The sequence below is a fragment of the Schistocerca cancellata genome, chromosome 5, assembly GCF_023864275.1.
Source record: "Schistocerca cancellata isolate TAMUIC-IGC-003103 chromosome 5, iqSchCanc2.1, whole genome shotgun sequence".
NCBI lineage: Eukaryota > Metazoa > Arthropoda > Insecta > Orthoptera > Acrididae > Schistocerca > Schistocerca cancellata.
The window spans coordinates 158,424,892-158,447,154 of record NC_064630.1 but is presented as its reverse complement, the minus strand read 5'-3'; the positions used below and the strand labels follow the sequence as shown (position 1 = coordinate 158,447,154).

General features: G+C 43.6%; 1 pseudogene; it reads left to right on the top strand.

Annotated features, from left to right (window-relative positions):
- The first annotated feature begins 227 nt into the window (after nucleotides 1-227).
- LOC126189407 (5S ribosomal RNA) lies at nucleotides 228-345 on the top strand (annotated as a pseudogene).
- Nucleotides 346-22,263: the final 21,918 nt, after the last annotated feature.

Below are 22,263 nucleotides of genomic sequence, written 5' to 3'. Positions count from 1 at the left end.
CTCCCCATGTCGGAGGTTCGAGTTCTCCCTCGGGCATGGGTGTACGTGTTGTCCTTGACGTAAGTTAGTTTAAGTTAGATTAAGTAGTGTGCAAGCCTTTTCTTTGGAAGAGAGAACCTCAACAGTTTGGTCCCCTCCACCACCCCCCACCCCCAAAAAAAATCTCTATTAGGTATATTCGGTTCAGAACTTTCCCTTAAATTTATTATGAGCCTGTGCTGCGATGTGTCAACGGCCTTGCCGCAGTGGGTACACCGGTTACCGTCAGATCACCGAAGTTAAGCGCTGTCGGGCGTGATCGGCACTTGGATGGGTGACCATCCGGGCCGCCATGAGCTGTTGCCATTTTTCGGGGTGCACTCAGCCCTGTGATGCCAACTGAGGAGCTACTCGACCGAATATTAGTGGCTCCGGTCAAAGAAAACCATCATAACGACCGTGAGAGCGGTGTGCTGACCACACGCCCCTCCTATCCGCATCCTCATCTTAGGATGATACGGCGGTCGGGTGGTCCCGAAGGGCCACTGGTGGCCTGAAGACTGAGTGCTGTGCTGCGATACTACTAACTACAACCAAAGAAAATGAACACTATTACAAACATGTCAGATGATGCGACTGAATGAGAAATTGGTGACAATTTAAAAGACGAAAGGGATCCAGTATTAGCCAGAGTTCGATACAGCTTTGAAACACTTGCCACCAAGCGAGACAGTACGCATAGATAACATTCCTTTGGACTTCCTAAAATCCTTCGGGAATGAACCAAACGATTATTTTATTGTTTAGAAACTATGAGACTGAATACATACCATCGGACTTTGGCGAGAATATCATCACACAATCCCGTAGATAGGAAAGGCAGATAAAAGCTAGAAGTATTACCCAGTAAGTTGTGATTGTGTGCAAGTTGCTGACAAGTTGTTAAGAAGAATCACAGAGAAAATTTCAGGTATGTTAGACGGCGATCAGTGTGGCTTTAGGGAAGTTAAAGACACTACAGACCTAATTCTAACATTGTGCTTGATAATAGAGGCAAGACTTTCTAAAAATCAGGACAATGTGTGATTTTACGACCTATAAAAAGCGTTCGGTGAAGTAAAACGAGGCAAATTATTTGAAATTCTCAGAAAAATATGTATTAGTCGAAAGGAAAGGCATTATACACAACATATACAGGGACCAAGAGGGTACAATAACAGTGGAAGACCAACAGAGAGGGGTTCGGTTTAAAAAGATGTAAGGCGGGGATACTGTCTTCTTCCCCTTACTGTTCACTGTAAATCGAAGAAACCGTGTTGGAAATAATAGAAAGTTTCAGCAGCTGGATTAAAATTAAGTGTCAGTGTATTTCAGAAATTCTCAGTGGATTTCCGCACACTATATTCCGCAACAATATGTATTTAGCGCACGTCTTCTAGTTCTTGTAACGAGTAATGATCCAGCCGCGGCCACCTCTGATGAACAGACAAATCACAGGCGACTGTGTGTTGCCCGCCGAGGTAGCGCCACCAAAGTCGATGTGGCAGGCAGTGGACTGTTACGAAAGATAGTTTACAGGCACGTGGTACACACACACACACACACACACACACACACACACACACACACGTACACACACAACTGATTCAAGACCTGGTACGGAATGAAATATTCATTAGTGACCGCTGTTTCTCCATATCGAAACGTTCAGTTGACTGTATAACTTTGTCTCTAAGGGTTTCGGAAACGCCGGGACTCCCGTTATTTCATCTTTCTCCACATTAACTAAACCACGGCAGACTAAAGAACTCTGAAAACTCATACATCAACTCAGTTAACATGGAATGCAGCCATGTGACAGGCGTTTTTGTACCGACTCCACGGTGGTCCCCGTATCTGCTGGTGCGTACGCCCTTTTTATCAACCAAGTTTTGATAAAACTGGTGGAAGCGCCAGTAACGATTCCAAATTACTTTATTAACCTCTGCTGCAGCAATACTCTGATAACCAGCCAGAGATAAGGCGCGCATTATTGGGCTGTATTTACTTCGGATGACAGTTTTATGGGGGCTAACGCGAGAACCGCTCGTAAAGCACTGCACGCCTCATTTTGTGTTGTCATACAAAGTACTAAGAGATACAGTTTGGAAGTTACCGTAGCAGTGTAACAAGTGACAAACCACAACGAGACATAATATAAAGAGTATCTCCATTTTGAGAAGAAGTTCCTTAACAGAGCAGCGTACTCACTTTCGAAACGAGAAGATTCTTTGATGAATGTGCCGGAATAAGTTTTCTCGCTTTATTCGAACAGATGACATGCACTGGTGGTAAATTTCAGAAGACAATGAAAATCAGTCTCTTAGCTTCGTCGAAATAGTCACGTATTCATCTGTGCTTCATTAAAACAAAAATAAAATCATGTATACTTCGACTAGAATATACACTACTGTCCATTAAAATTGCTACACCATGAAGATGACGTGCTACAGACGCGAAATTTAACCGACAGGAAAAAGATGCTGTGATATGCAAATGATTAGCTCTTCAGAGCATTCACACAAGGTTGGCGCCGGTAGCGACACCTACAACGCGCTGACATGAGGATAGTTTCCAACCGATTTGCCTGGTGAAAAGCTGTTGTGATGCCTCGTGTAAGGAGGAGAAATGCGTACCATCACGTTACCGACTTTGATAAAGGTGGTGAAACTCATATAGGGACTTGTGCTACCGGGCCAGGCCAAATGGAGTAATGCAAGTTTATCAATCCATCACTCGTTTTCTTATTGCGTGATTTTAAGTCTTTCATATTTCTTCTCGTTTCGTATTAAACAAAAGCTGGTTTCATAGGACTGTGGTTTTGATTGCGGCTTCTTGTGAGTATTGCACTCTTTAAACTGCATTGTAAACAAGATGCTAATTTTCTGCTAGACTCTTCATATACTGCTTTCATTCTACGTAATTTTTTTGTATCTGTTTTCCATAACGTCTCGGATTTAATGAAGTGCTCCATGTTAGAATCTTTCGACAGAATTCGTATTCGACTCCATTACATCTTCTCACGGTGAGTTCGTGTTTCTGCTTTGAATGATTTGGCTTCCTCTTCCTCCCACTTAGTGCCATGCATTTCACAGTGGTTTGCAGAGTATGAATGTAGAGTAGATTAACATTCCTTGTAGTCTTGGTGACAATAAGATTCTTCCTTGCAAATGCTAAAAATGCAATGTATAAACAAATGTATTGACACGTTATTAACAGGCCTCTCAAAACAACACATTTTATCAGCAATAAATGTGCTAGAATAATCCTCTCTACTGAAAATCTTAGAAGTCTCCATTAAATGCTAGAAAGTATGAAAACAGGATACGAACACAATCAAGAATACGAGCAAAATACTTACAGTGCACTTAAATTTAGCCGTTCACACACAGATTGGTAAGCAGTAACAGTTCTGACCGCGTATTTTGACCATGGTCCTGTCGCACCAACTAAGGTCACTCTGTTTCTACACGGGTTGCAGAAGGTCGTAGATATGGTAGCTCTCTTCTACTTCTGCTGAGTTCTGACTTAAATTGGTACAATCACATGCGCAAAGCTGGAGGAATGGTAGCAGCTGCAAGAGGCATAGGGACTGCCTAAAAAGCCTCATGCTTGTGGGACCCGAACTGACACCTGCGCGTGGTTCGGCAACGGTCGGCCGAGTCGTTGCTCTGCGGGGACCGCCGGTGCATCCCGAGGAGCGTGTGCGGTGGTGTTCTGTGCGCTCCAGTGGAGAGGGGACGGCGGGCGGTGCGTGCTTCGCGATCTAAAGATTTATATCGGTTTAATTACGTGTGATGTGAGTTTCATGACGATATTTCTTGCGCAATTGAAATAGAAAGAAAGGCGACTGATTTAATTACTTCTTAGAAGAGCTTCATCTTTCAAAACAGCAGAGAATGATGAGCAAAAGAAATTCAACCCCCGCATTCAAGCCCCAATGCCAGTGGACATGAGCATAACATCCCATGCACTGAAATTACATTTTCACTCTGCAGCGGAGTGTGCGCTGATATGAAACTTCCTGGCAGATTAAAACTGTGTGCCGCACCGAGACTCGAACTCGGGAACTTTGCATTTCGCGGCCAAGTGCTCTACCAACTGAGCTACCCAGCCTGGGGCATGTTTCCAGAATGAGATTTTCAATCTGCAGCGGAGTGTGCGCTGATATGAAACTTCCTGGCAGATTAAAACCCAGGCTGTGGCTAAGCCATGTCTCCGCAATATCCTTTCTTTCAGGAGTGCTAGTTCTGCAAGGTTCGCAGAAGAGCTTCTGTAAAGTTTGGAAGGAAGGAGGCGAGGTACTGGCAGAAGTAAAGCTGTGGGGACGGGCGTGAGTCGTGCTGGGGTAGCTCAGTTGGTAGAGCACTTGCCGTAGAATGGCAAAGGTCCCAAGTTCGAGTCTCGGCCCGGAACACAGTTTTAATCTGCCAGGAAGTTTCATCCCATGCACTGTCCATCAGAATGACATGGGAAGTGTTAAAGGATAATTTAGGTTCGTATAGCTTGCCAAAACAAGTCAGACGAGATGTACAGCCTAGGAAGACTGTCAAACATGCAGTCGGTCAAAAAAGGTACACAAACAAAGGTACAAAAAATACTACTGGAAGACAGACTGAATCGATCATTGAAAGTATGAATTCCAAGTGAGGCTATGGGGTACTGGAATCAATGACCGACGAAGGATTGGAAGTCTCCATACCTTAAAAAGGACATAAGCAGACTCTTGGCCTATTGGGAGTAGTAGGGCAGAGTGGGTCCTGCAACACTCTTGATATAAAATTGATATGCTGATTAATGAAACTGATCAACTAAACCACCTCTCTGACTCCCTCTACCCTTAACCTATTGTTCTGCTAAGAGGTTTATGACTCCCCGGTTTTACCTACTGTTATGCTAATTGATTTACGATTGTCTTGGATAATCTGTCCTTCTGAGAAACTCCTCACCCCATTCCCCTCTCCCTTCCCATCCACCTACCCCGTGGGGAAAGGGACACTTGTTCAGTTTTGGTCCAATTTTCCCCCTGGGAATTCCACTAGACCTCCCATCCCCTCCCCTTCACCCATCCCCACCCCATCTGGAAACTGGTGGGGAAAAGACTCAGTTAGTGCTGGAGAGGGAAGATCTCATGACATAAAATTCAAATCAGTGTCAATGGTATATCGATGCATATTCTTTATTTAATCAGTATGCAAAGGACAGGGACCCCCTTTTTGGGTAGAGTTCACATCTGCCACTATTTCCCATGAAATGTAATTGCAAGCACCAATGAATGTTATGAAGTGCACTATATTAGCCGTCATTTGAGTTTGGCTGCACTTTTGTCTGATATCTGGGCGATGCCATAGAAGTCCGAAACCGTCCAATGTCACAATTACAAATCGTGATACTAAATACCACAGATCAGCGATCCCATATCAGTGTCTTTTGATGTGGCAGCCCCAAATAAAGCTTTAGATGGCGGCATTCTGCTGATCAGGATGTTTCAGACTCGCTTCCTGATTGTGTGAGGCAATGTCTCGAAACACACAGATGGCCATCCTCACCCCTTCTCAGAATACTGTGTTCCTCTGCTAGTTTCTCTGGGTGCCAGTGTAGTACTGTGTTTCAGAGTGATTATTTTCCTATTGCTCAGAAACCTAACACTGTCACATGGGAGTGGTTTTGGACTCTGATGTTTCTGACAAGACGGCATTGTGCTATGCTTTTGTCAAGCGTATGAACACAAGTGTCTTATTATTCCCAGAACAATTTAGCTGTGTCAGTAACTGACCATACAGGGATTTCAGATGTTCCTTTTCCTTTTCGAAATTCAAGTTGTTTACCCTATACTATTCTGTTGTTTTCACACCAACATTCAAAGCGCCCTTTCCTCTATCTTCGCACAACACGTTAGTAAGGTGGTAGATTGGTACGACTCTCATTTATCACACTTTTTCCCGATTTGTGGATGGGGACGACACGACATACTTTCAACGAATCGGTTTTGATCTTTTGTGTCCATCCGCAATTGCAAATTTTAAGCAGCGTAAGTTTCTCTTTGTGTAAAGATGGTGGTAAAGATAATCTGAACAAGGTGCAGTAACCCTTTGCTTATGAGAGCGCAGTTTGGAGTCCTTCCTATGAAAAGGGTTGTGTAATGACACTCATCATTTTCATATTCCACCTAATCTTACTTGTCCATTAAGTTAGGTGTGTCTATCATTCACAAGAACGATTATGAAAATTCGCGCGACGGTGGAGATGTGTGCAAGTCCATTTTCAGACTTTTATTTTCCGTATTATGTTCCAGATCCTGGTTAATAGTGTTTCTTTGCAGAATGCGGTGCAGAAATTTCGCTACGATTTTCGTATTTTCGTTTTTTGCACTATTTTTGGCTGTATCTTGTGCTTTCTTAAGAGCATGTTGTATCTTTAGAGACATTTTTGTGTTTCATTAATGTCTCCCTTCTTGAAGAGTGCTTAACATTCTGAATCCCACTGGTAGTAGGACAAAGCAGGTCCTGGGACACTTTTGCTGCCAAAGTGATATGCTAATTAATTAAACTGATCGATTAATTCACCCCATCCCCTCCCCTTAACATATCGTTCTGCTGAGTTGTTTGTGACACCCTGTGGATACGTTATGCATGTTAATTGATTTATGATCCCCTAGGTCTAGGATAATCTGTCCTTCTGAGAAACCACTCACCCCATCCCCCTGCCCCTCCTCCTCTCTAATAAATGTGGAAAAAAGGGTCACTTGTTCAGTTCTGGGCCACTTTTCCCCCTCCTGGAAAATCCCCCAGCCCTCCCTTCCCTGCCCCACTTCACCCCTCTCTTAGTCCTACTGGAAATTGGCAGGAAAAAGACTCATCTGTACCGAAGAGTAAGGATCTCACGACACGAAATTCAAGTCAGTGTCAATAATAAACTTACGCATATTCCTTATTTAACTCAGTTTGTGGGAGACAGGGCTCCCCCACTTGAGTAGAGCTCTATTCTGGCCCTATTCTGAACCTACACAGTACAATGATGGGCCCACTACATGTAACCGATACACATACAAACACGCAGAAAAATAGCATAGTTGCACCAGTGTTACAACTGTACTACATTTACAAGAAATTTTATGTTACGTGGATGAAGTGAAGTCATGATCACATGAACGGAACTGACATAAAGTCGGTAAAATTACGAAAATTGATGGGAAATACATGTAAATTGAGGGAGAATACGACAAAATATAGGACAGTTGAGGGAGAATGAGAGAGTACTTACACATCTGCTTGGTACAGGAAAATTCTTGTAATTGGGAGCGAATGTTGACAGCAAGAGGAATACAAGAAAAAGTCGAAATGGAAGCACTGGGAACCAAGCGAACAGTAATTTCTTGTGGATAGCTGTAAGACAGCTGTAGTAGCTTGTTCAACTTGAATGACCACCAAATGTAGATTAATAAATTTATAAATGTCAGATCACAAGCCAATGTGTGACCCAAAAGTTATCGGTAACCACCTTATAGATTTTTATAGAGTGGTCAAACATGAGACTACCATAAACTTTAAGTCCTTCTTAGCTAAAGAGCATTGTATTACCTGCTTGTGGCTGCAATATACAACTACGAAATTGATCGTGTGTTTGATCCTGTGCAGGACTGTTTAAGTGTTTTAAACTCTAACAAACAATATTTACAATGTTCTTATCTGTACTCTCTACCAATTACGACAATGCGGTGAGAGCTAACAAATACCTTAACTTACAGTTAATGCATGGTTTTTAACAGCACTCTGCAATATGTCTACTGAGGTAATAGGGATACAATCAAGTTCACTGCTGTCTCTGATGCTCTCCTAGAAAAGAGAACCATTTGCCTCTAAATTGACAGGCATGTGCGTTGAAGGGTCATAGTAAGTAGATGCAATTGAGAGGAATTGTAACGATTAGGATTTAATGGCACATTCTAGGGAGAGGGAGATGTTGTGGTAGTTCACTTAGTTCACTTATCATACGGTTAATCGTTTTCCCATTGTTCTCTTGGGCTGCATCAGTTGTGTTGGTATAACCTGTGTTCGACACGTATACGTGTCGTACTATTGAGTATTCTGTGTGTGACTTAGAGCGCTATCTACCTGCAATCTTTAACAGCAAACCTCCAAACACCACAGTCAGTATAGGACTTACAATGCAACTGTGATGTATGACGTTCACCAAACCTACTGAAAACCTATTTTGCAGCCTCCTCTAGACAAATGAAGATGTATGAGAAGTATGAGACTGTGTTCTTTCTGTTCATGGAGTTAGTGCAGCTTCTACTGTTATTTCACATGTCAGACACTGTTGCCATGCGTATGTCTATTTCCTCATAAGAGTTCACTGTTTCACACATTTTGCTGTTGCTGACAACTCAGCATGTAGATGGTATTTGTTTTCGATAGATCAGAAGAAAGAGACATGGTAACAACTTATCAAGTGCGAAGCTTTTATAGTTCGTAGTTTTACTCTACTGGATGCTATTAAAATAACTATGAGAGAGAGAGAGACTGTGCGGTCAGCGAAGATTCTGACGCATCACACTGTCGTATTTCGAACGTAGTAATCATAGGAATACGAAAAAGGAGATCAGGATATCTACAGGTCGATATTTATAGACCGTCATCCGATGTCGATTAAGAGTAGGTGTTATGCTTCTGATATTCTTTGTGCAATCCACGTATATTCTGCACGGTTGTGAATCTCCTCCTGTATGTTAGTGTGCTATTTTTCTTGTTGTGATAGCTTTCTTCCTAGTCAGTGTCGAGTGGATGTCTAGAAGCCTTCAAACTAATGGAACAATGCTGTCGGAACGTGACGGGATTTCGAGTAAATTGACTGGGGTCTGTAACTTTGTGGGGGACATCCCTTACTCGTAGAAATCTGTGGAAATAAAATTCCGTAAACGAATCCTGGAAAAATCGTGAGAGTACGGCAGGTAAGCGACACTCTGACGAAAACTGAGTTGAGAGGTAAGCTCTATACAGCTTCTTCTAAGTGTTGGGGACTAATAGCGTAACATCTTAACAGGCTGAATAAATTTATATTTATATCTATACGAACACTTCTCAGTCCATCGTATGGTGTATAGAAGAGGGTAGCCTGTAACACTACTAGTCATTTTCCCTTTCCTGTTCCACTAGCAGAAAGAGCGAGAGGAAAAAGACTATCTGTCTGACTACATATGATCGCTTATTTCTCGTATCTTATGTTGGTAATCCTTACGCGAAATGCATGTTGGCGGCAGTAAAATCCTTCTGCAGTCAGCTCCAAATGTCGGTTCTCAATAATGTTCCTCGAAAAGAACATCGTCTTTCCTCACGGGATTCCTGTTTGAGCTACCTCGCTAGTGTAACCCGACTGCTCACCATGCAGAATAACTCTCACGATCAGTTTAATTAATTAGTCAATCAATTTGATACGAATGAGTGCCGCTGAGCGGATGGAAGAGAGGTCGAGATTACCACGGATATATTTCGAGAGTTGGAGCGGTAATCAGACTCTTCTTTTCCCGCTATTTTAACGAAATTTCAATTTCCGACCTACACTGGGAGAGAAAACATCGTAATAAAATCAACTATATTACCGAATTTGTAAAGTGATACAAAGCATAAACCAGATATTTACACCTCCTCTGTGCTGATACCTTAAGAGACTTCGTTGGTGATGATGAATTTCGTTTCTTAAAGAGAGTTCGAAAGTGAGGAGGTACCCTGCGATAGAGGTAGTAGAGCATGCTCTTAGCACTCTGTCATGATCCAAAACTTAATTTTATATCTACTCCTGTGATGGAGAACAAAGCAGATATTAAGCTGATAAAAACATATATTTTTTTTACCTGATGAGAGGATACTTACAGGAAATATACCCCATGCCATTCTGTTGTATAAGTTTTCAACAAAAAGTAACGATACTTCAGCGATGTGAAAACATGTGTATGCTCTGATTTCTTCTGTCTTTGAAGAAACTCGTATAAAAGGGAGGAATCTACATTTATCATGAAAGATTCGAGATGTATGGGCAACAAAATCCTTGTCTCGGGGTGGGTAACATGGATATTTTTTTACTGGGGAGATACTATGTTGGTGGTGGACTGTTTGTCTCACAGTGTCTTCGGCCAGCGGCCGACTGGGGACCGCGGCTTAGCAGCCACTTGAGAGAAAGCAGAGGTGGTTACCCAGTTATCTAATAACAAAGGGCGTTGACTTGTGCTCCGTGATCACAGGACTGTCCAGGTGGTGAAGCTCGAAGTGCCATGTGGGTGAACGAATAGCGAACTACTTCTCAGTATAAACTTGGTTGGCTTCATGATCACGTGGGTTATGGGTAACACATGGAGGAGGGTGCTTGTGTTCTCAAACGTCTTTGCTTACAAGGCACCAGTATATCGCAAGCACTTTTTAAATTTAATTACTTTAATTGCTTTCACCTGTCTGTACAAGTGGGGATAGGCCACGTCACTCTTTGTGATGTGATCACCAGTCAGTATTTCCCACCGATGTCACTTTGGGCGCTGCGATCACTCGCTAGTCGTGCGTGGGCCTGGCCACAAGACTTCCAGACACCTTTGTGAAGCAGACCTGTTGTCGCGACTGTCCCAGCGAAATGCAGTAAGAGAGTTATTTTTCTAGGAGCTGTTAGTGGATGTACGTTTTATAGAGTCTATTTGTGGTATACCTGTTAGGTGGGGTTTCTCGCGATCTTTGTGGAATGTTTGCAAGTAGTGGGGCAAACTATTTCTACACCACTTTTGATATTAAATTAATATGCAAATTTATTAAATTGTGATATATGATTGGCTTATGACTTAACCTATGGTTCTACTTCGTGGTTTTTATGTAACCTCTCCCCCTTCTCTTAACCTATTTTTCATATCAAATTAAATGATTAATTAAATCGATCAATTAATTAACTCCTCCCATCAGGCAGAATCATTCTCTGCCGGAGAGGAAGGATCTCATGACGGGAAAGTCAATATTATACTATAGGGGAAAGATATATGGAAAAAGGCAGAGAAATCTTTGCTGTTTTTATAGATTTAGAAAAGGCTTTTGACAGAGTTCAGTGGAACAAGCTGATGGATATTTTGAAGAGGAAAGGAGTAGATTGGAAAGAGAGACGACTGATACAGAATCTATATTTACACCAGAACGTATGGATAAGGATTGGAAATGAAATCTCAGAAGGAAGCAGCATTGGACAAGGTGTTAGACAAGCTTGTTGCCTTTCCCCACTGTTATTTAACGCATATCTTGAAGATATTATTGCCAAAGGCTTAGATGGGAAAAGAGGAATATGTATTGGTGGAAAGAGAATATAATGTATAAGATTTGCTGATGGCATGGTATTAGTGGCAGAAAGTGAGCGGACAGTGAATAACATGCTGAACGATCTGAATGAAGCTTGTGTGGAATATGGGATGCAAATAAACACAGCAAAAACAAAGAGTATGGTCATCAGTACAAGACGCAGACTGTCTAATATTAAAATAGGACAATCACCATTAGCCAAGTAATTGCATTTAAATATCTTGGAAGTACAATAACTGAATACTTGAGATGTCACCAGGAGGTGAAAACTCGAATTGCCATAACGAAGGAGGCATTCAACAGAAAGAGGAGAATCTTATGTGGGAAATTAGATAAAGGTCTAAGGAAAAGGCTTGGAAAATGTTTTGTCTGGAGTGTGGTGCTATATGGGGCAGAAACATGGACGCTGAGAAGAGAGGATGAAAAAGGTTAGAAGCATTTGAGATGTGGATGTGGAGGAGAATGGAGAGAATAAGCTGGCTGGAAAGAGTAAGTAATGAAAGAGTATTGGAAAGGGTTGTTGAGAGAAGATGTCTGCTGAAGATTGTACGAGAAAAAAAAGAACTGGTTGGGACATTCATTGAGAAGGGAGTGCTTGCTAGCAGATACTTTGGATGGACTGGTTTGTGGGAGAAGACTGAGAGGAAGAAGGTGATACAAGACGATAGACGACATAAAGGGAAGAGGAAATTATGCAGACCTGATGAGGATGGCAGAAGACCAGACAGCCTGGAGAACTTCCATATGAAAATCTGCCTTTTGGCAGAACACTGATGATGATGATACGTAATTTCGACCGTGGTGAGCCGAACCTTGCTGGGAAGCCAGCGGTGGAGAGACGAAGTCTTCCGTTGTGAGCGCCCGTGTGTGACGGTCGCTCGGTATCAGCTTTGTTAATATAGACGGACTTGCTGTCTTTGCTCTCAGGAGAGTTTATAGTTAGAACAGTTAGGCACTGTACTGTTGCGAACCCATACGATTCTGGACTTCACCTTCTGGTTGGAAGTCGTCGTTGAGTACGCAGCGTTCGGTAATAGAGAGCACTTCTTCTGCCTATAGTTACGTTGGAACTTTATCTGAACTCCGTCCTTGTGGCTGGGTGTTCCCGTTTCTCGTCTGTAGAACACAGAGAGGAGAAGACCGTATTAGATTATATTAGTCAGGGGAGCGCCTTCTGCCGTCCTAGCGTTTGAAAGAATTTATTTGTGGCTGGAGTTCTTCCATCGTCACAGACGAGTACGAGAACCATCACTTCGACGCACCGGACGCAGTACATACAGTGATCTCGCAAATTGCTTCGGCTTATTAGGGCTATAAAGCTAAACAGCTGTGATCGCGTTAGTTTATTTCCACTGAGGTTCCACACCACCGTAGATCATCTTTGAAACTAGTGTCGTCTAATAATTGGTACGTAGAGGACGTCAGTCATTTCGCGTTAGTGATATTAGACCACGCAATCATAATAAGGGACAGGGTTGGACAATTGATAAATAATTTTAGTTAGGAAATATAGAAAATAGTACCTAAAGGGTTGATATTAATCTATAAGAAATATATATTGAACAACAACGTTTATCATTTAGTAGTATTAGTTGCCTTCATGATTAATTTATATTTAGATTGTAATTTATATGCAAAGGATCATTAAGAGATCCTAAGATCTGCTTCAGGGGGTAGTCAGACAGGGCCAGATCATCATTTTAGCGTCTGTTATTTTCCGTTGCGCACAATCATTTTTACACCCGCGTGGAGTAGCATCTTGGAGCACAACAGACAGGACGATTAAAGTAAAAGACAGAGGCAGTGTTCCTTAATGACAGAAATGTAGAAGACACCTCAGTACATGGAAACTGGAAGAGTTTGCAGTATTGTGGAGCCCTTTCAAATAGCTCACTGAAGATGGTTCAAATGGCTCTGAGCACTATGGGACTTAACATCTGTGGTCATCAGTCCCCTAGAACTTACAACTACTTAAACCTAACTAACCTAAGGACATCACACACATCCATGCCCGAGGCAGGATTCGAACCTGCGACCGTAGCAGTCGCGCGGTTCCGGACTGAGCGCCTAGAACCGCGAGATCACCGCGGCCGGCTCTGAAGGTGGTGACCACTACATTCGAACTCATGTTCCACAGCGACGGGGTAGCAGATGTTTCTGTGTTCCGTTTTTGAAGACACTATGAGTAGTGATTCCTCATATCGGTGGGGAATATCGAAGCCAGGCACATGACCGCTGTTTTGGTGTTGTAGGTGCTAGTTATCCTGACCCTCAAATATCTTTCATTTTTATGTCTTACAATGCATAACTGCATGTGGAACATAGGGATAATCTGCAGGACTTAAACCCACGGAGCACAGATACTATGTATGTAGTGCTGGAGGGTGCAGCATGTAAGTACCTCATTCCCTCCGCATTTTTTCTTGTTTTCATCAGTTTTCGTAATTTCATTGATTTTAGTAATTTTACCAGGTTTTCCGTAAGTTCAACCCACTCTGCAAAATTACTCGAGGTCCAAACCACCTTTCTCAACGAGTTGTCACGCAAACAAAACGTCTCATCATGTCTACCTCGTGATGCTATGAGCCAAAGACACTGCAGCGTAGTTTACAATTTCTGTGTCATTGCTAAAGCAACCTCCTCATTACTTTGCGATGCTCATATGAATGTGGATGTATTGCGAACCCAGTTACACTGCCTACATCACTTAACACAAATTCTATTTGTTAGTGTAGGAAATAGCCAGCAAGAAGAGAGGAGGTGCAAAAACTTTATAAATTCGTTAAGATTTTATTAAAATTACCCATCTTTCCCTACTACGAACCTCAAAATATTCTCTCATTTGTGGATCCTGCGCAAAACTCTACATGGTCTCTCTATGCATCTTTTAACTGTTCCTTTGTATTCAGTTAACGCTCTGTAACATTGTCTCCAATTTAATCAGGAACTAACCAGAAGCAGGAGGGCACTAGACACGCTACATACGACGTCTCGTGAAGGAACAGAACGAGTTTAGTTGTAATTAATCTATGGGCTTTGATATTATGTTTTCGGTAAGAGCATGACACACATTCCAAACTAGCACAAACGCACAACCGACCGAAGCCTATGATATGGACTGGTGTTCTCATTCCAATACCATAACTACCGTCCCCTGAAGACTGTTATGCATCATTCTTATGCATCTTCTCATCCAATTATGCACGATCATGCATGGATGCCTGTATGCTGAGGAGGTTAATCGCTTTGTTAGTGTACAGTAGATACGAGTCTGACTCATTTTAGAGTGTTTTGGTGATATAACAGATGATTGAGAGGAAGAATAAAACGAAACGATTGCTTTATGCATGATGGAGCTCCAGACAAAAGGTGTTTCAAACATTTTACGTATATCACTTGTGCTATCAATTGTGTAACATCGTTGTAGTGTTTGGATTTGGTACCAGGAAGATACTGGAAAGAGAGAAATGACTGTAAAACCTAAAGACACATTCCCAAGGCGACAAAACTCTGCACTTAAACATGCTACAATGTTAAAGCAGTTTGGTTTCACATATATTAGTAGCATTGGATGTCACTGTTAATGCCCCAATGCAGGAAATTTATTTCCATCACCAGACATACATTCATCTACATCTACATCTACATTTATACTCCGCAAGCCACCCAACGGTGTGTGGCGGAGGGCACTTTGCGTGCCACTGTCATTACCTCCCTTTCCTGTTCCAGTCGCGTATGGTTCGCGGGAAGAACGACTGTCTGAAAGCCTCCGTGCGCGCTCTAATCTCTCTAATTTTACATTCGTGATCTCCTCGGGAGGTATAAGTAGGGGGAAGCAATATATTCGATACCTCATCCAGAAACGCACCCTCACGAAACCTGCCGAGCAAGCTACACCGCGATGCAGAGCGCCTCTCTTGCAGAGTCTGCCACTTGAGTTTGTTAAACATCTCCGTAACGCTGTCACGGTTACCAAATAACCCTGTGACGAAACGCGCCACTCTTCTTTGGATCTTCTCTATCTCCTCCGTCAACGCGATCTGGTACGGATCCCACACTGATGAGCAATACTCAAGTATAGGTCGAACGTGTGTTTTGTAAGCCACCTCCTTTGTTGATGAACTACATTTTCTAAGGACTCTCCCAATGAATCTCAACCTGGTACCCGCCTTACCAACAATTAATTTTATATGATCATTCCACTTCAAATCGTTCCGCACGCATACTCCCAGATATTTTACAGAAGTAACTGCTACCAGTGTTTGTTCCGCTATCATATAATCATACAATGAAGGATCCTTCTTTCTATGTATTCGCAATACATTACATTTGTCTATGTTAAGGGTCAGTTGCCACTCCCTGCACCAAGTGCCTATCCGCTGCAGATCTTCCTGCATTTCACTACAGTTTTCTAATGCTGCAACTTCTCTGTATACTACAGCATCATCCGCGAAAAGCCGCATGGAACTTCCGACACTATCTACTAGGTCATTTATATATATTGTGAAAAGCAATGGTCCCATAACGCTCCCCCTGTGGCACGCCAGAGGTTACTTTAACGTCTGTAGACGTCTCTCCATTGATAACAACATGCTGTGTTCTGTTTGCTAAAAACTCTTCAATCCAGCCACACAGCTGGTCTGACATTCCGTAGGCTCTTACTTTGTTTATCAGGCGACAGTGCGGAACCGTATCGAACGCCTTCCGGAAGTCAAGAAAAATAGCATCTACCTGGCAGCCTGTATCTAATATTTTCTGGGTCTCATGAACAAATAAAGCGAGTTGGGTCTCACACGATCGCTGTTTCCGGAATCCATGTTGATTCCTACATAGTAGATTCTGGGTTTCCAAAAACGACATGATACTCGAGCAAAAAACATGTTCTAAAATTCTACAACAGATCGACGTCCGAGATATAGGTCTATAGTTTTGCGCATCCGCTCGACGACCCTTCTTGAAGACTGGGACTACCTGCGCTCTTTTCCAATCATTTGGAACCTTCTGTTCCTCTAGAGACTTGCGGTACACGGCTGTTAGAAGGGGGGCAAGTTCTTTCGCGTACTCTGTGTAGAATCGAATTGGTATCCCGTCAGGTCCAGTGGACTTTCCTCTGTTGAGTGATTCCAGTTGCTTTTCTATTCCTTGGACACTTATTTCGATGTCAGCAATTTTTTCGTTTGTGCGAGGATTTAGAGAAGGAACTGCAGTGCGGTCTTCCTCTGTGAAACAGCTTTGGAAAAAGGTGTTTAGTATTTCAGCTTTACGCGTGTCATCCTCTGTTTCAATGCCTTCATCATCCCGTGGTGTCTGGTATGCTGTTTCGAGCCACTTACTGATTTAACGTAAGACCAGAACTTCCTAGGATTTTCTGTCAAGTCGGTACATAGAATTTTACTTTCGAATTCACTGAACGCTTCACGCATAGCCCTCCTTACGCCAACTTTGACATCGTTTAGCTTCTGTTTGTCTGAGAGGTTTTGCCTGCGTTTAAACTTGGAGTGAAGCACTCTCTGCTTTCGCAGTAGTTTCCTAACTTTGTTGTTGTACCACGGTGGGTTTTTCCCGTCCCTCACGGTTTTACTCGGCACATACCTGTCTAAAACGCATTTTACGATTGCCTTGAACTTTTTCCATAAACACTCAACATTGTCAGTGTCGGAACAGAAATTTTCGTTTTGATCTGTTAGGTAGTCTGAAATCTGCCTTCTATTACTCTTGCTAAACAGATAAACCTTCCTCCCTTTTTTTATATTCCTATTAACTTCCATATTCTGGGATGCTGCAACGGCCTTATGATCACTGATTCCCTTTTCTGCACATACAGAGTCGAAAAGTTCGGGTCTGTTTGTTATCAGTAGGTCCAAGATGTTATCTCCACGAGTCGGTTCTCTGTTTAATTGCTCGAGGTAGTTTTCGCATAGTGCACTCAGTATAATGTCACTCGACGCTCTGTCCCTACCACCCGTCCTAAACATCTGAGTGTTCCAGTCTATATCTAGTAAATTGATATCTCCACCTAAGACTATAACATGCTGAGAAAATCTATGTGAAATGTATTCCAAATTTTCTCTCAGTTGTTCTGCCCCTAATGGTGCTGAGTCGGGAGGTCGGTAAAAGGAGCCAATTATTAACCTAGCTCGGTTCTTGAGTGTAACTTCCACCCATAATAATTCACAGGAACTATCCACTTCTACTTCACTACAGGATAAACTACTACTAACAGCGACGAACACTCCACCACCGGTTGCATGCAATCTATCCTTTCTAAACGCCGTCTGTACCTTTGTAAAAATTTCGGCAGAATTTATCTCTGGCTTCAGCCAGCTTTCTGTACCTATAACGATTTCAGCTTCGGTGCTTTCTATCAGCGCTTGAAGTTCCGGTACTTTACCAACGCAGCTTCGACAGTTTACAATTACAATACCGATTGCTGCTTGGTCCCCGCATGTCCTGACTTTGCCCCGCACCCTTTGAGGCTGTTTCCCTTTCTGTACTTGCCCAAGGCCATCTAACCTAAAAAAACCGCCCAGCCCACGCCACACAGCCACTGCTACCCGTGTAGCCGCTTGTTGCGTGTAGTGGACTCCTGACCTATCCAGCGGAACCCGAAACCCCACCACCCTATGGCGCAAGTCGAGGAATCTGCAGCCCACCCGGTCGCAGAACCGTCTCAGCCTCTGATTCAGACCCTTCACTCGGCTCTGTACCAAAGGTCCGCAGTCAGTCCTGTCGACGATGCTGCAGATGGTGAGCTCTGCTTTCATCCCGCTAGCGAGACTGGCAGTCTTCACCAAATCAGATAGCCGCCGGAAGCCAGAGAGGATTTCCTCCGATCCATAGCGACACACATCATTGGTGCCGACATGAGCGACCACCTGCAGATGGGTGCACCCTGTACCCTTCATGGCATCCGGAAGGACCCTTTCCACATCTGGAATGACTCCCCCCGGTATGCACACGGAGTGCACATTGGTTTTCTTCCCCTCTCTTGCTGCCATATCCCTAAGGGGCCCCATTACGCGCCTGACGTTGGAGCTCCCAACTACCAGTAAGCCCACCCTCTGCGAGCGTCCGGATCTTGCAGACTGAGGGGCAACCTCTGGAACAGGACAAGCAGCCATGCCAGGCCGAAGATCGGTATCAGCCTGAGACAGAGCCTGAAACCGGTTCGTCAGACAAACTGGAGAGGCCTTCCGTTCAGCCCTCCGGAATGTCTTTCGCCCCCTGCCACACCTTGAGACGACCTCCCACTCTACCACAGGTGAGGAATCAGCCTCAATGCAGGCAGTATCCCGGGCAACCACAGTCGTAGTCTGATCGGGGGATGTGTGGGACAAGCTGGCCGTCCCCGACAAACCCCCATCCGGACCCCCACAGTGATGCCCATTGGCAACAGCCTCAAGCTGTGTGACCGAAGCCAACACTGCCTGAAGCTGGGAGCGAAGGGATGCCAACCCAACCTGCATCCTAACACAGCACAGCACAGCGCAGCATTCCCTCTGCAAGTTTTCTATCTCACTCACTATGGAGAGAAACTACACAATGATGGAAATACTACCTTCTACACCATAGGAAAAATATGGATTATTTGTGATACGTGGCACTATATAGTTTCCTGGAGGTGTGTAGCACTCACTGTTCACATCCGATTACTCTTCGGAAATAATACTATTTGGTTTCAGGCCTATAAAATGATTTTCAGCAATGGGGGATGTATGACACTACCATGCCTAAGAGCGGTTTCTGTCCTGTGAAGTTACACGCGATGGTGCACCAAGCTAGTGAACAGAACACAGTCTCTTCTTCACACACACAACATCTTCAAACAAATGTATACACAGTGATTGCAGTACCTCACAAAGTCCTGCCACTGACTTAGGATCACTGGAGGTATAAAACTGGAGATTCTATTTATGTCCGAGATATGGCAATGGAATGGAGTACTTCGCATACATCTTTGTTCGTCTAGAGGAGGGTACCGAAATAAGTTTTCCATCGGTTTGGTGGACACGATTTATCATACATGGGTTGGAAGTCCTCTGCTGTCTGTGGTATGGACAGGTTTGTTGTTAACGATCGCAGGTAGATAGCACTCTAAGTCACACACAGAAGGCCGGCCGCGGTGGTCTAGCGGTTCTCGGCGCTCAGTCCGGAACCGCGCGACTGCTACGGTCGCAGGTTCGAATCCTGCCTCGGGCATGGATGTGTATAATGTCCTTAGGTTAGTTAGGTTTAAGTAGTTCTAAGTTCTAGGGGACTTATGACCTCAACAGTTGAGTCCCATAGTGCTCAGAGCCATTTGAACCATTTTTTTTTCACACACAGAACACGCAGTTGTATACGAGTCGAATGCATGTTGTACCAAACAACTGATACACCTCGAGAGAAGAACGGGAAAAATGGTTGATAGTGTGATAAATGACCTGCTGCAATATATCCCTGTCTACAGGATGCCTCATAGGTCTACCATTAAAATATACCCTGTTACAACACATCTCAACCGATTACTTTATCTACTTTCTATCGTTCTCTAACGCAGATCCATGTCAGTTTGGAGGCAGATAGTTTTCTTTTCCAGGAAAGCATCAAATACAGCAGTCAACTTGTATGTATCCCTATTACCTCAATAGACATACAGTAGAATGTTGTTAGAAACCATGCAGCAATTGTTCCTTCAGGTAGTTGTTAGCTGACACTGCATGACTGTGATTCGTAGAGAGTACAGAGAAGCACATTGTAAATACTGTTTGTTAGAGTTTAAAGCACTTAAACAGTCTTTCACAGGGTCAAACACTTGATCCCTCCGTAGTTGTATATTGCAGCCCCCAAACTAGTGATACAATGCTCTCTAGCTAAGTAAAAAAGGAAAAAAATCTATAAGGCGGTTGCCACTAACTTGGGGTCACACCTGGGCTTGTGATCCGTCATACATAAATTTATTACTCTATGTTTGGTGGTCAGCCAAGTTAAACAACCTGTTCCAGCAGCAGCCTTTTTATCGCTGTCCACGAAAAATGACTATTTCCCACATTCCCGGTGCTTCCATGTCAACTTTTTCTCGTATTCCTCTTGCTGTCACATGCTCGTTCCCATGTACAAGAATTTTCCTGCACCAATTAGGCATGTAAGTAGTCCCTCATTGTCTCTAAGTTTCCCCGCATTTTGGCGTATTACCCCTCAATTTATATTTACTTTCCATCAGTTTCCGTAATTTCACCGATTTTCACCGATTTTGGTTCAAATGTCTCTGAGCACTATGGGACCTAACTTCTGAGGTCATCAGTCCCCTAGAACTACTTAAACCTAACTAACCTAAGGACATCACACACACCCATGCCCGAGGCAAGATTCGAACCTGCGACCGTAGCGGTCGCACGATTCCAGACTGTAGCGCCTACAACCGCTCTGCCACTCCGGCCGGCTTCACCGATTTTATGTCATTTCTGTTCATGTGATCATGACATTTTAAAATGTCTGCCCCCGGTAGCTGAGTGATCAGCGCAACACAATGTCAGTCCTAAGGGACCAGTTTCGATTTCCGGCTGGGTCGGAGATTTTCTCCGCTCAGGGACTGGGTGTTGTGTTGTCCTAGTCATCATCATTTCATCCCCATAGACCCGCAAGTCGCCCAAGTGGCGTCAACTCGAAAGACTTGCACCAGGCGAACGGTCTACCCGGCGGGAGGCCCTAGTCACACGACATTATTATTTTAAAATTGCTTGTAAATGTAGTACTGCACTGTTTTTCTGTGTTCTTGCACATGTTAAAACATATTCTTTTTTACCACCTGCAACTGATCCGTCTCAGAGTGTTTCTCCTTCAAAGTGTTGAGAGGGTATGGAACGTAGCAAGAAGAACTTAAACTGTTTCCAGAATGAGATTTTCACACTGCAGCGGAGTGTGCGCTGATATGAAACTCCCTGGCAGATTAAAACTGTGTGCCCGACCGAGACTCGAACTCGGGACCTTTGCTTTCCCGGGCAAGTGCTCTACCAACTGAGCTACCCAAGCACGACTCACGCCCAAGCTCTCCTGCGAACCTTGCAGAACTAGTACTCCTGAAAGAAGGGATATTGCGGAGACATGGCTTAGCCACAGCCTGGGGGATGTTTCCAGAATGAGATTTTCACTCTGCAGCGGATGTACTGGCAGAAGTAAAGCTGTGAGTACCGGCCGTGAGTCGTGCTTCGGTAGCTCAGTTGGTAGAGCACTTGCCCGCGAAAGGCAAAGGTCCCGAGTTCGAGTCTCGGTCGGGCACACAGTTTTAATCTGCCAGGAAGTTTCAACTTAAACTGTGCTTAGATCCGATACAGAAGAGCTTTGCGGTAACATGGCATGCAAACGTTTCTCTACCCTTTTGCTTGGCGCTTGAAAATTAGCCCCAAATAGACGTACTCCAGCATTTGGCACTCGCAATTACGTCTTAGTCGTGAAATGTGTTTGATCTGGGTGTTCTGTCGACCATAGTTATGCGTGTAAACATGGAATAAGGCTTAAACACACTAACACAAACTCCAACTTTGCGGTTCGAGTGTGTATGACACGACTGTTTCGCTGGATTTACAATTATCAAACATACGTTAAGTTTTCGTGGAAGTGGCGAAATCGAGAAAATAAAAGACGCCAGGGCTCTTTCAGTTGTAATTACGCCCTTTATAACTCGACAAATATGTGATAACGACGATGTGGCGGGGGCTTTTGGGACTGGGAAACTCTACTGCGAAGTGCAAACTGACTCTCAGCTGGTGCGAGTGTGGAGATATCATAATTTTTTCGGACAGTATACACCTGTAAATGATAGTCAGAAATGGGATGGTGCTTGAATGAATTACGTTCTGACATATCACCAAACGTTTGTAGGGAGTGATTGACTACTATTTCTGTAAAAAAATTATGTATATCTAGTGGTAAAGGAGGATAA